The sequence below is a fragment of the Atta colombica genome, unplaced genomic scaffold, assembly GCF_001594045.1.
Source record: "Atta colombica isolate Treedump-2 unplaced genomic scaffold, Acol1.0 scaffold125, whole genome shotgun sequence".
In the NCBI taxonomy this organism is placed as follows: domain Eukaryota; kingdom Metazoa; phylum Arthropoda; class Insecta; order Hymenoptera; family Formicidae; genus Atta; species Atta colombica.
This window is the reverse complement of record NW_017259212.1, coordinates 104,133-121,973: the sequence shown is the minus strand read 5'-3', so window position 1 is coordinate 121,973 and position 17,841 is coordinate 104,133. Positions and strand designations below refer to the sequence as shown.

General features: G+C 27.5%; 1 protein-coding gene across 1 annotated transcript in view; it reads right to left on the bottom strand.

The window, feature by feature from the left end:
* Window positions 1-17,841, bottom strand: part of LOC108694759 (glycerol-3-phosphate acyltransferase 1, mitochondrial) — a 29,520-nt gene that overhangs the window by 10,736 nt on the left and 943 nt on the right. The window lies entirely within an intron of this gene.

Genomic DNA, 17,841 nt, shown 5'->3' with positions numbered 1-17,841 from the left:
ATTATTTTTATATGTGAGCATCCAACTTTTTGCACGTCTCTGCGTTAAGAAGCTGCATTAAGAAGCTCTAAATCAGCAGAATCAAATCGGACCTATCAGAATTTTTAGTAATCATTTTGTACTAAATTGCCATTAATGATAATTTTATACCGTATAACATTTCGAAAAAGCTCGCGGCGCTGCTGGCTCAATATTAAGATTAAGAGGCGTGCAAAAAATTGGATGCTCACATATAAAAATAATTTTACATCAGACGTGCGCATATATGTATAATAATTTTTATCTAGGAATCGACTATAAAAAAGATATATGTATAAAAAAGACCAGGAAGAAATCGTATGCTAAGATGAGTTGTTAAGTTATAGAAGAAAACAATTTTAATAAAAACGCTATCAACATTCAAGAAGCTATATTTTTATCTTACATTTGCAGGATGTCTATAAATCTACTATAAATATCTATAACTCAATGATCTCAGCTTTGGCCGCCATGAATCTGGCTTTGACTTCTTCTGGTTTTGGTCATTTGCATGCTATGCATGCTTGCTAAGAATGTACACCTCTACGCTTCGCTTGGAATACAAGTTTTTAAGCAAATCCGCGCGCATAATTATGCAAGTAAACTGAACAAGATGTGTAAATTTTAAATCTAAATTTTAAATATTTATTTGAATAATACCAGCTAAACATTTATTTGCAGTAAATATTTAGTATTTGTTTAATATTTAATTAAAAAAATGTTAAATCAAATTAATAGTTTTTATACTAAATAAATAAATCTTTATATTTAGTAAATATTTAATTGGTATTATCAAACAAATTATTTATTAAAATGTTTATGTTTCTTTTCAGTATAAATGTAATGATACGTAAACTTCTCGCAACCAGTTTTGTTTCTACTTCGAATTCGTTTGTGGAAAAATTGACTAATTTAGTTCTAGACAGAGTAAAAGATCATGAGATTAATCAAATGCGTATAGAATTTTCGATCACAGGATCTTTCTTATGCAAATATAATAATCGTGTATTGGTTATATGAATAGAGATTAGATGTTGTTTTCTATGTGAGAAAGGAATGCATCCGCAGTTATCTTCCATTTACCATTACACAAAATCTCAAGTGATCTATCCATGTCTGTGTGTAAATACGTGGGTATGCAATGCGTGCTGTCACATTAACATTAAAAAGTCGGTCCCGCAGAAACGATCCGGTTATATCTGCGACTTTTCTCTGTACCGCAGACAGGTCGGTCATTTTTCATAACAAAATTTATATTTATTGCAATCTTTCTGTGACTGGTATTCATAGTTTTATATTCAAGATCTTCTATTCATTTTCACTAATTCATGATTTCTATCTTAAGAAATCATGAATTAGTCAGAGAGTCCGTATTAGCATCTTAAAACATTACTTAAGACAGTCTTGTTTATTCAAGATCATCTTAAGAAATCATGGACCAATCAGAAGGTTTCGTATTAGCATCTTAAAACATTACTTAAGTCTTAAAATAAGAATGGATTATGAATATCGCTCTATGATTCTTTTACATATAAAAAATAACAAATGCTATTAAATAATATTAAATACTGATCGTAAATTTAAAAATATATCCATTATAGATTGACAACAGCAATATGTTATTTGCACTCTAAGCAAAACTAATTGTATAATCTATATAATTAGTACTGTAAAGTTCTAATAATAAATTATAGATAAAAAAAGGTGCAACTTCAATTGATTGTAATTAAAGGTTAAGGAGATTCAATAAGACTTAAAAAAAAGATATTTGCGTATCGTTTCCGATAATGAAATAAATATTCTTATTGCATTTAATAAATAAATTAGGAGAATATTAGATTAAAAAAACAATTAAATTAAAACGGAAAGAGATATATTTGCATTGCGTAATTTATTATTCATAGAAAATCGATCGAAATTATTTTATCACATACAACAAAATTATAAATAAGGAAAGAAATTAATAACATATAGACAGACACCAGATGTACGTGATTTCTTCAGTTGTAAATAATGAAATTTTGAGGAATTGTTCTAATAAATGTAAATCAACTAATTATCACATAAATAAAAGAATTATTTCAGAGAATAGAAAAAACATATGAGGCAATTCTCTATCAATTATAATAAAATGTAACAAAGATGAACACTGTATCCCGACGATGTTGATATGATAATGCGGATGACCGATAAATATACGTTGATACATCAGAAGACATAGGCCATGTTTATAGCCTTTAAAAATAAGAGAAGCAAGAGTCTGGACTTGATTAGCAATAATTGTCAAAGTCCACACTGATAAGTCTATCACGCGAAGAGAAGGATATTCGATACTTGAAAAAGAGGTCCGAGGGAAGAGCAGAAGAGAATAATATTGTCGTACGTAATTCAAGAAAGCTGGAGATTATATGTGCCGCCATACTCTGAAATGACTCATTAATAGCTCTTGAACATTGGACGGACATGATAAAAACGAGAAGGCGAAGGGACAAAGAATTAGCCACTTGTGCGCCGCATCCTTAAATTCTTGGAATATCAAGAATGTTGTATTATAAAAAAGCTTAACAATCTTAGAAGAGTTATCCTCTGTTCTTATTTTTATTTTTTCAAAATATTTTGCCATTAGAAAAACTTTGAGAAATTATAGCTGATTATCCACTAAATAAGAAACATTTCAGTAACGTTTTGAAATGCTTCAATAACATTACAATGTTGCTGAAATGTTTTGGAACGTTTCTTTCTCTGTTTACTGGGTTAACGTGGATCAAATGTGGGTGATTACGAAACGATCAATTTCCTTTTAAGTTAGAAAAATATCAAAATATGGTATTCGGTTTGGATGTTAAGTCTATCAATTATATTATCTATATATACTATTTAACAAAATACATTTTACAAAATACATTTTACGATAAAAATATGTCATAATGAGTGTTATTATGTTGTTGCGATTAGAAAAACATTTATTTAAATTGCTCATCCGGTATAGCTAAAAAAAAGTGATATAGGAACGATTATATTTAATGAATATATAAACATATCGGAATTATGTAATGAAATAATTTTTGTGTATGTACAGATAATTCATGCAACTTCCTCTTCTTATTAACACGCTAAAATAATAAAAGTAAAGTGCGAACATCAGGAATTTTAAAAAGTTAATGAACTGGCTTTCAACTCCTTTTCGCATTATATATTTTCGGTGAATCATAATAACAATTTTTTGTCAATCAAAAGATCGAATGAATGTACTAAGCAGTAACAATGTTGTAGAGTAAATTATGCTTTTATTCCGAAATCGTGAAACATTTAACAATTGAATAATTGAACGTAGATTACGCTCATTAACACTTGTTGTTTGTTAATTCCTTCGACTCAAGCTCTATGAATTTATTTCCATCATATCAGATCAGGTTATCGACATCGAAACTTATACATTATGAACAACACTAATGACGAATTCGATTGGAAGAATTAGTGCGCCCAATCGAATTCGCTAAATCACGCGCATTACTTCACCGACCTACATAACTCAATTAGTAGAATGATGTAATCATTTTAATCACAATGGAAATTATCAATTAATAGCAATAAACAATGAATCACACCTTTGTATATTAATAACAAAATTTAAAATGATGCTACTGAAATTAGATAAATAAAAAAATCGCACAGATTTTCATATAATTTTAAAACACAATTGCGCTATATCTATTTCATTAAAATGTTTAAATCCCAAGATTATAATGATAATTGAATAATTGCCGAAAAAAATCTGTTTGAAATTCGTTAAAAATTTCATAATTAAAAGAAATATATATGTAACTGTAAATATATATAATAAAACTGAATTCAGATGTAAATAATAATAGCATAATAATTATTTCGAATAATTCAAATAATCAATTATAAATATATTTGCTGGTAAACAGCTCCAATGAAAACACGAACGTTAAATGTGATTGCGTTACATTGCGTCGTGAGAAATGAAAATTACCATCGACCTTGCGTGTACCATATAGAAATCATGCTTGACAAGATGTGGCTAATGAATAATAAAGAGCAAGGTCGTGGGGAAATCGTGTACAATACACTTTTGCGTATAAATGTGTATTTTGGCATAATTGGCAAATGATAACATCAGATGAATAATCACGTTGAATATTTTCACGAATCTTCTTCTGTAACAGCAAATTTATTGAAAAAAAAAAAAAAAAAAAAAAAAAATACTTTCGATAGCTGTCAACAATATGTTCGCAAGTGCATATACACACATAATAGCAACAACTTAACAGCTTTCCAATAATTTTGTAATCTGATTAGCATTTGAGCGGTTCTATATCTAAAAAACTCTCTTTAAGAGGATTATTAACAAAAAATAAAACGCATTGGCTTTTCTTATATAATGCTCGTTTGTCATATATAGGAACGGATCCAGAAACTTCTCAAAGTGAGGACTATTGATGGATTTGGTTGCCAAATTTTCCAATATCATATGCCAACAATCAAATAAAAAAAGAAAATTTTCTGTACCTTTCTATCTTTATTTTTTAATTTGAGCAAAAATTTTTTCGCTTACGATATTGATTGGAAAATAAAAGCCACAGCAGCATAGATTTTTGTATAACATCGCACATATTTATAAAAGAGCAGTAAGCCTTAAGAATCTAGGAGTTTCTTAAATTAAAAATATTTTTAGAATATTAAAATTGTGATTTTTTTTTATATATATATATCATTCGTTATAAATATTTTTAAGAAAGAAAATACCCAAGGTAGAGATCATGGGAATCATGACACCATTGTGGATTCACCCCTGTCGTTTGTACCAAGTTTAATTTTATTTAAATTGTACTGGAAGGGGGAGGGAAGGTCCAACTAATTCTTCATCTTTTTCTAATTCTAAAAATTAGAAAAAATGAAGAATAAATTGAAGCAAGTTTAAAGTTAATCTACATTAATAGAAACGGGTATAAGAAAGAAATTATAAAACATTATTTTTATAAAATATATTTAGAAAGCATTGTCCAATAATTCAAATAAAAATTTTTGCACTTATTGCAATATCAAGGGACCTATTCTGTCCCTTAAAAAATTTAATTAAAAAGAACAAACTTATAGACACTTAGGGGTCTATTCTATAACTCTTAACGATAACAATAACTTCTAACAATATCATTAAATTGTTACTGCGCAGTTTTTTTACTATTACAAAATCTGCACAATGACAATGTAATATCGTTACAGTCGTTAAGAGTTACAGAATAGGCTCTTAAGTGTCTGTTCTTTTTAATTAAATTTTTTACGATCATTTTTACTCTTTTTCTTTCCAATGTGGAAAAAACAAATTTTATATATTGCAAAATCTTGCAATATATTAGGTAAGTATAATTTGTATTGTATTAAAAACATTATATATGTCAAGATTTATAATTTTAGTTGATTAATGTTTTTTTTTGATAATTTCATTTAATTAATTATTTATGTAAAAACCAGACTATTTTGCTTTAATCAAATATAAAAATATAAAAATATATAGTAAGTAAAAAATGCTAAGAAAAGTATGACCTTTAAATGTATTTTCAAATTTATTATAACCTTTAAAATGTATTTTAAATTATTTCAGATATAAACACTGTACAACAGAAAATAGATGACCATCAATCTGATAACCAAGAATATTTTTTCGGCTTACATCATACAACGTCGTTCTCGTTTAACGAGAATTGATAATGAGATATTTCGAGATGTATCGTTTTCAATAATGAAATAAACATTCTATTGCGATCAATATAAAGAGATTAATTCGATAAATAATTGGGAAAATATTAGATTAAAATCAATCAAATTAAAACGGAAAAAGGCACATGTTTGCATTGTGTAATTTATTAATCATAGGAAATCGATAGAATTATTTTATTACATATAAAAAATTTATAAATGAAGAAAAAAACTAATAGCACGTGCTAGATCTACGTGATGTTCTTTCAGTTATAAATAATGAAGTTTTAACTGAAAAAGAGATTATTCAATTTAAATAAATGTCAATAATAAAAATGTGAAATTTTGACAAATTAAATCGCAGATAAAAAAAATTTAATATAAGGTTGCAAAACGCAATTCTATTTCTCAGTTTTTAAGAGTCTGAAAGATGATCACATAAAATAAAATTCTTTGTCATTTCAGGAATCAATACTAATCTAATTATCATATGAAAATCAATAGCATTTTTTTTTAAATATGACTTTTTAATTTTTGAATATTAGTAATAACAGCTGCTTATTTTGTTAAATAATTATAAATACATATCATTTGTTAACTAGTACCATTTGATAACTACAATTTTACCTGTAAGATATAAAATATCATTTGAGCTTGCATTTTGACCTAGTGTACCACATAAAAATAAAAAATATATAAAAAAGAAAATATTATTATTACATAATAAGTTTGCAGAAATCTATGTATATAAATCTATATATATAAAAAGACAATCGTACCTTTCCAATCTTATATCGATATTAACAAGAAGATCAATAGTCAGTTTTCAGCTTAATCTTCAATACTTTGTACTATATTTTGTACTTGCGTAAACTTTGATCATCTGATTCACTAGCATAATTCAAAAACTTATTATAACCTCGATATTTTAGTACTAGGATTTTGATTTCAAAAATTTTTAATTGTTGTGTGTTGTAATGATCTTTACGGAACACCAGCGCATGTCAGTATCTAATAAAGCGTGATAAATGTGTCCTAGAATAAAAATAATTTACAACGCTCTTTGCTATAAAGGACTTTAATCTTTTGATTACAAATAATTATTATAATTTGGCTTACTAAAAATATGAAGAAACTGTAAATAAGCCAATTCATTAGTCTTTCAAAATTTCTGAAGTCTGCATTTTGTTCGTTACACTAGCTCGTTAACAAAAAAATAAAAGTTGTATAAATTAGGACACACACACACACACACACACACACACACACACACACACACACACACACACACAGAGAGAGTATATAGTAAACAAGAATTCTTATTCATTAAAAAATGCTATATACAAAGGATGTCCTAAAATTCGCAGGATACTCAAAATATCACAACAAGAAAGTCCTTAAAAAAATCTATTTATCATTTTTTATTTCAAACAATACTTTTTGTTTAAAACTGGCTAATTATGAATTATGATTAAACAGTTGTCCATAAGTCGCACATCGATATTTAGTTTGACCATAGCAATTCGGAGCAAAGATTTAAATAGCAGTTGCTTAATCATAAAATCCATTTTAAACCTTCAAATCTGAAAAACTACTACGCGAAATCAAAAAATGGCAAACAGTTTTTCGACTTATTTTTTTCGAGAACTTTCTTGCTATAGTATTTTGCTTTAGTATTCGCAAATTTTGGAACATTCTGTATGTGTTTATATATATCTGAAAATGTCATGAATGAACTTTAGCATGATTAGAAAGCTTAAATAATAAAAAGTTTTACTTATCGTCGAATCATTTAATGTTAAAATAGATATATTTTCATATTATATGAAATAATCTTAAAGCAAGTAAAATTCTCGACAAAATAATGGGTAATATTTCTTCTTCTCCAGAAATTCATTTAAATTTACAATCTGCAGAGGTCTATATCTCATTTATATAATGTTAAATGCGACCATGATCTTCAATTCGCGGAATATTTCCTTTACAAAAAATTGGACTTAAAAACTTAATTGGATAATCACGTTTAACGTCAAATATCACTCACGAATATAAATATTTTCCATTTATGTACTTTTTGTGTACTTCATGATTTAATCTTTTAATAAAATCGTTATCTTTATAATCGCGATGTTATAGAAAATACAACGTAGGATACTGATAATTCTATAAAATAGTTCGAAATTTTATAAAATAGTCGATTTAATCCGCTTTTAGAGTAACATTTAAGTCACTGATAAGAGTTATTCCTAATTTACAGGATTAATTTACCTGAGATTAAAGAAGTAGCAGACAACTCCGCAAAAGAGGAAGAGTTCGATGAGGCACTCCATCCTCACTTTCGAAGAGACTTGGCAATTGTAAGAGCACAAAAAAAAGAAAAAAAAAAAGAAAAGAAAAATAACTGTTCTATGCACACTATACGTCTGTCAATCAATCAGATGTTGCTCGTCGCTGCCATACTCGTTTCGATCGGATCGACGATCAATAACGTTACGGGATGTCGGCTCCATCGATCGCGCGGCCCGTGAGATCCATAGATCAGAATGATGCGCGGAAATCTCTCGAGAGAGCGGAGGATCCCGCGACGGTGGTTGCTCGCAGCAATTCCGAATTCCCAAAGGCGGTGATTAGGTACCGTACGATCCAACTCGATCTAGTGTCGTCGAGTATCGTTGACTTTCTACCGCAATACGTTAAGTAACCGACGTATCCAACCGAACCGCTGGCCGCCACCACTGCTACTGAGGACGGTTCACTGACTCACTGACTCCACCATACGGCGATTAGCCGGCCGTGATGCTTCATGCGTGCATACGTGCCTTCAAATACACTTTTCAAGGTACATTCGCCAAGGAGAGCGGAGCGCGTGACCTTCTAGATCACAAAACGTAGGGAAGCTTGCGAGCGAAAACTGCACAAGTTCTTGAATTTATATCACATATGAAACTCTATAAATACATAATATGGACTTTATATGGTCAATTATAACTATTATTAGTAGTACCAACAAACAATAATATTTTTGATTGTGATTAATATTGATAGATTGATGATGATGACCAGATTTCTTGATTCTCGAGCATTACTCTCCTACCATCACGTATTGAGAAAAATGATTGAATTAATTAGAATTCTGATTGAAAATGGACAAAATAGCATTTTCTGATTAAACTATTACAATTCTAGAATTGATAATCAGAATTCCGATTGATAAATTAAAATTTTCTGGTTCGTTTATTTTCAATCAAACATTTTTTTCGTGTGAGCTCGAGAATCAAGAAATCTGGATCGTCAATATTCTATCTATAGCAATACAACAATATGAACACACAATCTACAATATTATCAATATTTATTGTATTTATAATTTATTTGATATTAATATTATATTATTGATCTTGTAACATTATTATATAAAATAAAAAGAGGGCGTCAGTACATTATTAGATATTAAAAGAGTAGCCCAACAATTCCCCTTGAGTTAAATCATATTTTCTTATTATATTTTTAATTTTCATGTATGTCAAAATTTAAATGAATCCATTTCTATGATTATAATTTCAAAATAAATGTTCATATTAATGTATGCATTTATTAAATAATAAATTAAATTTGAATCAAATTTAATATATTTTTTTAAGTTAAATTGTACTCCATTGTTTTAGATAAATTAATGACATATTGAGTAAGAGCAGTAGCGACTTACAGAAATAATTAAAGATACTTCAAATTGGATATAATTTAACATTATGAGTTCGATTTAATGCATTTTTTTCAGTATAATTGTATAATTATACAAAAAGAATGATTATGCTAAAATATCTAAAAATATCTAAAAATATCTAAAATTTAGCAAGATACTGAAAATAATTTTGTTATCAAAATAATTATATAAAACGCTCAATCATAATAAATAATATTGCAAAATGTTTTGACATACTTGTAATCAATTAGAATGTTAAAACATTTTGCAGCACTGAAATCTATGTAATTAAAACGAAACTCTCTGAAACTCATGTAATAAAATAGTTGTAAAAAAGTTATACATAATAATTATATTACCGTTACGAAATTTCCAAAATATAATCATCCAAAAGCGTGAGTATTCGCAACTACCGTTGATCAATTGTGTGAGACATTAAAATACAATTTTATAATTAGTGATAGTTGTTGTAAGATTCATAAAACATATAATTATCTAAAAACAAATCTCTTTGAATTATCATTAATCACTCAACAAAGCAAGACTAAAATCTAAAGATCACAAGACAAAAATTACCAACAATATTAATTATAACGAATAGCATTGGGTATTTTCAACAAGGACACAGTGTAATACAATGAATCATTACATCCTTGTTGTTTGCCTATGTTAAACAAAGATAAAATGATTCACTATGTTACATTGGAAAGTGACCATTTTTTTATGTTAAAATTGCACGTGTTTCCATACTTTTTATGATTTATTATGTAAAAAAAAGTTTTGTAACGTGTCGTAAAATTTCTAGAACAATACAAAATAAAAAACATGAATTTCGACAAACAAATAATACTTATAAATAAAAATTGAATCGTATATTTATAGCAATTTGAATGCAAATTGTCGACAAGTAAAAAAAATTGTCATTGTGCAATCAAAAGAAAAGTGAAGACTCATTCTTTAATATTTTATTGAAACAGCCGCAATACAATCATCCTTAAAAATTGCGAAACAGACGCATTCTATCATATATTCTAAATTCTAATTTGCCAAGAAATCTATTAAATTAAAATTGAGTTAAGCATCTTACGGAAGAGACAGTTTTGCTGAAATATATCTAAAAATTTAACTAGCTGCAGATATTCAAAATTTTGTTATAGATCATCAAAATGATTATGTAGAACATTCAAATTGATTATTAAAATGTACCGAAAAATTTTTTGTATCATTACTTGTCAGCTTGAGATTCCTATATTAGTTATCTTTATAGTCCAAAAAAATTATTTTCATATCTATACACTTGTAATATCATAATATCTAGCTACATAAATTTTTAGATATTTCAGTAAAATCGTTTTTTGTCTCTTTTTCCTCTTCGTGTATTCATGTTAGCAACTTCTGAATTCGTATGTTTACATTATTGTTCTTGCGATGTTTTATCTCGATATTTTATTCGTTTAAAACAGTTAGAGATAATTACAAAAAATAAATATGCTCCTCGATCCATGAGACTTTCTCTGTTCGTTGAATTTGACGGTTTGAAAGGCGATCCACGGAACAATCCTTGACTTTCACAGGATTAATTAAAAAAACAATTAAATAAAAACTAAGATCAACATTAGAGTCACGCACACGTAGTAATTTAGAATGGAAAGCTCATCGTCAGTGGAAATTTATCGACAAACTCTGGCGATCGTCAATGTTAAGATGAATGAAGCAAAATAATGTCAAAATAGTAATGAGATATTCAGATTATAATCGAATAAAAAAATCAATTTTTCCATTTTCCTTGGGAAAGTGAAAGAAAAGGAAGAATTTCATGAAATAATCAATATTATCTATATTAAATCAATTAACGAGAGCTTAATATCGCGCATAATTTTTTGTTCATATTCATTTTATTACCGAAATTAGCATCAACTCTCCTCGATTTTTCTATTTAAATTGTTTTGTTTAATTTTAGAACTCTATTAATCATTCGTTATAAATCGTAAAGCTCGAAAACAGAAGATATTAAATTCTTTAGATCCCAAGTGATAAAAAATGATCAATCTTAAATCTTCTAATGAAATCTTTGAACGACTTGAATTACATTAAAACGAGAGCGATCGGTCGGGAGTATCACTTGTTCGATGAATTTTTTTAACGCGTACGACAATTAATGATATTTAAGGGTTATTACAACGATTTACGTTCGTCTCGAATGTGTATCAGAACAGACGGACTGCAACTGCATTCGACCGTTTGTGAGGTGGCATACAACCGACGGCCAAGAAGGTTGATTGGTACACTCGCAATTCGCGGTGCGTTTTTAAAGTACATGAGTACTCACTCAGCCATTATTGAATCATGACTTCGCATCATATGCAAGAAATATGTCATAAGCGATACGTTGATTTTTCTTGTGTATCATTTATAAATAAAGATTTAAATTTGAATAAAACGGTATAATAAGATCGCTGTAAAACACTTGTAAAAATGAGCTAAGACTATCCTTATTCCCTTAATAGTCAGTAAATAGTCAGTAAATAAAAGGCAAAGTAAAATGTGTTTATTAGTTTTTACTCAATGCGCATACGTAGCTATTTTCACTTTACGAACCTTTTTCTAACTATTTACTAATTATTGGAGGAGATAAGAATAGTTTCGCTTATTTTTACAAATGTTTTACAGCAATCTCATTGTTTTATACAAATTGTCATTATTTATGGCATGCAAGAAAAATCAATGTAGATATCATCTCTCATGATGTCACGATTCAATGTGACTGAGATGAATACTCAAGAGCCTTATTCTAGAAAGAGATAAGGAATAAGTTGAATCTCGGTTAAGAGTTAACCGTAAGTTGTAAAACTGTGCCTAAATTTACTTTAGAATTTTAGTTGAGACCAAAATTCTGATGTAATCAAAATCTTCTGGTTTATTTTTAAGACATTTATTTTTAACCAGACATTTTTTCAGTGTAAACTAGAAATTAAGAATTGAATTTGACCAATCAAAACAAAGCGAAGTTTTTATTAAACTCTGTATTTTCTTCTTTTTCTGATTAATTAATTTCGATCTCAATTTCTGGTATGAACATTATTTAGACAATAACCAATGGAATTATACTAGTGCACTAGCGCTTGTAACACAAGCGTGATTTTAATTGATATTCCATTTCCGATGATACCACTGTAAAAAGTAATGTGTTTTATTCTTGCCCTCATGCTTTAAACACTTAAAGATGTTTTAGTTTTAAACTATTTCAATAGACAAAACACTACATGCTATGCGTTTTAAATCCAAATATGTTGTATTTTAAATTGAAACGTTCAGGATTATTACCATTTTTATAAATAAAGATTATTCTTTTTATTTAAATTATTCGACATCATAAATTTGATCATTGTTAGCCTTATTATTTTTATCTATTACGATTTAACGCTATTACGATTTAATTTATGAAAAAAGATACACTTTGTATTAGCTTACATGATTTTTTTTTAAATATATAATTCTCTTATATAATGTAATATAAATAACAAAATGCATGTCCAAAAAGGGATTCTTTCAAAAGCAGAAAAGTACAAAGACTGCCAAGAATGAGAATTGAGTGATTCTTCTAAAAAAAATATTCCCCAATTTGACATTTTCTAAATAATAATTGTAATAAAACTGTTTCACTAATAATAAAAAATATTTCTCTTAATATTTTTTTAATAATAAAATTGGTAGACAAATATTGATACCACATTATTAAATTAATTTAGCATGAAACGTGTGTATGCGATCGAAATCTATTTTTATTTCGTCAATTGTACGCGCAAGGACGTTGCAGCTCTAGAAAATGCTGGATAATACGACATTGCGGTACAGCCTATTCCGTGCCGCGCGAGTCATAAATTAATCCCATTGAAAGCCATTAGGCGTTTTATAATGGTCCTCATTGTACGTCAATTTACGAATGTGCATTAAAATCCTCCGCGGATCGGCCGCCATCCAGGAAGGTACGGCCATCTGTGACTCTTCTTAAATGTCATTTTTATGCTAATATTGTGTATCGGCTGCGTTCAAAGAGAAAGCAACTTTGCAGCTATTGTAAAATTCTTTAATATAATTAGTTTATTCATTTAAATCCAGTGAGATACTTAGCAGTATCTCAAAAACAAGACCAATCATGTTAAATTTCACAATAATTTCAAAACTGCTTTTTCTGTAGAGCGGAGTCAATATTGATCGAGACTCATATATTTTTAGAAAATTTTAAGAAAGTAAAGGCAGGATCTATTATATTCTCGAAATATCACGTGCCATTCAAAATGATCTTTTCTTCGTCGTGTTTTCATCATCACAAAATATTCAATTTTTTTCGAAATCCATGAATATATATATATATATATATATATGGATTCTTAAAAAATTGTGATTATTTGATAGCGATTTTACACACACATCTTCAAAGCTCTATAAAGCTAGCATCAAATTGATAAAATCAAATCAGACCGGAATTTTTAGTATTCATTTTGTACTAAATTGTACCATTAACCCTTACCCTATTAACATGGATCATTAGTGAGCGATTCCTGTTCATTTCTTTGAGTCTTTCGATAATTATAAATTATATTACATTTTATTATTTTCCAAAACGAAGTGCCAGTATTTATTCTAAAAAGTTGAAAGTATATTGGTGAATTTTTAGAGATTTTTTGAATCATTCAACAGATGAAAAAAACGGATGGATTCTACTGCTCATATTTGTATGAATGAGGTATCAAATTGTAGTTAGTAGGGTAAAAGTTAATGATAATTTTATACCGTGTGCCATTTCGAAAAAAAATTGTGGTGCTGCTAATTTAATATTAAGCTGACCAATTCAAAATAAAAGAAAAAAAATAATATCAGAAATCAATAAGATTAAATTTGTTTTTTTTTTTATGATCCTGCTAGCTTAAATATTAAACTAGCAGCGTCACACTCTCTGGAAATGCACATAATATAGAATTGTTTTTGGCAGTACAAAATAGTACAAATTCTATTGATGTCTGATATTATTTTTCTTTTTTTCTTTTATTTTAAATTGATTGCCAGCTTAATATTAAGTTAGCACCACCACAATTTTTTTCGAAATGGCACACGGTATGGTGGCACAAAATTATTATGAATAGTAAAATTGAGTGCAAAATGAATACTAAAAATTCCAATAAGTCCGATTTGATTCTGCTAATTTAGTCCTGCTAACTTTATAGAACTCTTTTTCAATGAATTTATAAAATATATAAGACAGTTAGTTTCATCTCAAAAGCAGCCAGACAAATGTATAGGGTGTCCTTAAATTACGGTACCATCCATCCTGAGTAGGTAGAGCGGATTAAACTGATTGTGAGTCGAAAAGTTTTTTATAATTTTGCAATATTCACAATAATTAATGAGATATTAATTAAAAATCGCTAAATATTGGTCTTGGTATCTTCAATAATTTTTTATTCAAATATATCAATCAACTTTACAGAAAAACAGTAAGAGATAAAAATTATTTAATTTCTTCTCATAAAATTCTGAGCAATTTTTCAGAATTTTTTCAGAATTTTTTCAGAACATCGTATTTTCTTATGTTGGTAAAAATAAGAAAATGCAATACTAAAAAGTTCTGAAAAAAATTCTGAAAAATTCTGAAAAAAATATTTAAGAGTTCTATGAGAAGAAAATAAATGATTTTTCTTCTAACCATTACGAAAATTGCAAAATAGTAGAGGATTTTTCGATTCAGTTTAATCCGCTCTAGCTGCTCAGGAAGAGTGATGCCATATTTAAGGCTATCCTATATAATATAACGATAATATAATAAAAATAAATGATAATAGTATGGTACTATTATAATATAATGATATAATTGGATATGTCTCACATTGTCAGTTTCCTCATACTTTTTAACAGGGGTAGTCAAGGAATTGAGCCCAGGAAAACTGAGAATTTTGAGATTAAATGCGAATAATTTCAAACTGATATAAATATTACATTAGTATTAAAAAGAAAGTTGAATATCAAGGTTATATTCATATTAAATAAAACATAATAAAAATAACAAGTTTAAAATATAATATATATCAGAGTATTGTAGTTTGAATGATTTAGAACCGATTTCATCAACGCCAATTACTGGATCGGTCGATTAAATTTGAGAAATGCTAACTGCTAAATTAAAAATTTATCATTTCTAATGTAATTTCTTAATAACAAATCTGTTACAAAATATATATTTGTAAAAATGTATTCATATTTAAAAATCTAATTTATTATCCATGCTACATACATTTTTTCTTTACTGCGTGCGTGCGTGCGTGCGTGCGTGTGTGTGTGTGTGTGTGTGTGTGTGTGAACAGGTAGAAATAAAATAAATTTTGAAGTCTTGCTATTGACATTCTAACGACAAAGTTAATCAGCCGGTCAAATAATTGACATTAAATCAGCCTTTATAGCACTTTTTCTGCAGAATGTGCAGAATATGCAGTGTTACATTAAACATCAATCACAAAATATGCACCAACCTTATTCCGTATTTATTAAATATGTAAAAGTTGTTTCTTTACTAAAATTATAAATGTCGTTTTATAGAAACAATCTGTAACCAGGGAAATAAAACTTCAAATCGGTGATAAAGTTTGAGGATATTTGTTGTAAATAAAATTTAATCGAATAAGAGACTTGATTAGATGATGTGAGCGTGTGCGAATACGTGTGCGAGCAACTTTAACTACGAGATAGATTGCGAAATTAAATGTAAATGTAATTTAACCAAATAAAATTTTTAAAATGTGATAAGTATAACTATTGGGTTGTCCGGAAAGTTCGTGCCGATTAACTTATATAATTTAATAAATGTATATTAAAATTTAAATTTTCTGCGTTTCAATTTTCCTTCAACATCGGCACGAACTTTCCGGACAACCCAATAATATAAAATATGAAGCGAAACAGTTAGTAAATAATTTTAAATTTATCATAAACATAGATTGCAATATAACTTTCATAATTGAGTGACTTTCATAATTGAGTGACAGGGGACTGAGAGATTTTTATTATAAAAGTTAATTTTTAGACATAAATAAATTAAATTATCGGATTTTCATTGATTGTCTATATAAATATAGTTATAATCTTTCTCTATGATAAAAAATCGAATACATTTTGACGTATTTAAATGTATTTAATTCTACAACAGTACACTTATTTTCGGCATTTTAAAGTGGCTGACATGAGTGTCATTTGTGTCCGATTTTAAGATTCTTAAACTTCTCGAAAAATTCCACATTGTCTTCTAAGATCTCTACTAAATTATTCCATTAGATAGACATTAGAAAAAAATTTGGAAGTTATAAAAATTACGCAAGTATAGAAGAAATTAGAACTGTTAAAAATGGCAGACACAAATGTGTGCTATTGGAGAGTTAAAAAGTGTGATACGCAAAAATTTCAATTTTTTAAGAATCACCTATATATATATATATGTAACAATATAATAATAATAACATATTACTTATATAAAAATAATTATTAGTTAAGAACTATTTTTATTATAAATGTGCAATAAAAATTATAAAACGCGACAAAAAATTATACATTTCTACAATTATGAAGAATAATCATATAAGTAGATAATAATGTAATTTCTTTGGTGAAATATATAATATGTATCTATATTGAGGACACATTCTTACACAGCGTACGGAAGAGAACAAGTTCAATTATTTATGAGATAATAAAAGAATAATGATATTTATGATATGTGTGTATTGATTAAGATAATATCAAGAAATATATAATAAACTCGCATTGACATAATAAACATAGTTATATAATTTGCCTTTTCATGCATTTAGATTAATTTCCATAAAACTTTCCATAAAACTCGCAAAAAATATTTTCGCATGTTTTCGTGAATTTAAACAAATAGATAAATAAAAATTTATAATTAATTAATTCGAATAAGTACACAGAGAGACAAAAAGCATAAAAAAAAAAGCATACAAAAAAAAAAGAAATATCCAACATGTTCTTGCATAGCGTGTAAAAGAGAAAATAGAAGTTAAATATTCTTAATATGACATAGTTGTAATGAAATGGTTAATGTATCGATATAATGACTAAGATAATGTTAAAAACTATGTGATAAAAAACTGGCATTGATGTAGTCATATAATTTGTTTTTTTATATCATATAATTTAAAATAATTACATAATTTGTCTTTTCTATTGAGACACTAGAATCTTACATTTCCATAAAATTTTTCACAAAAAATATGTTTTCAAATTAAACAAAAAAGTTTAATTAATTCGAATAAGCGATAATATGCAAACAGACAAAAAACATAACACAGAAAAACGCAGAAACTCTTTAAAATATTCATTTATATGCTAATTAG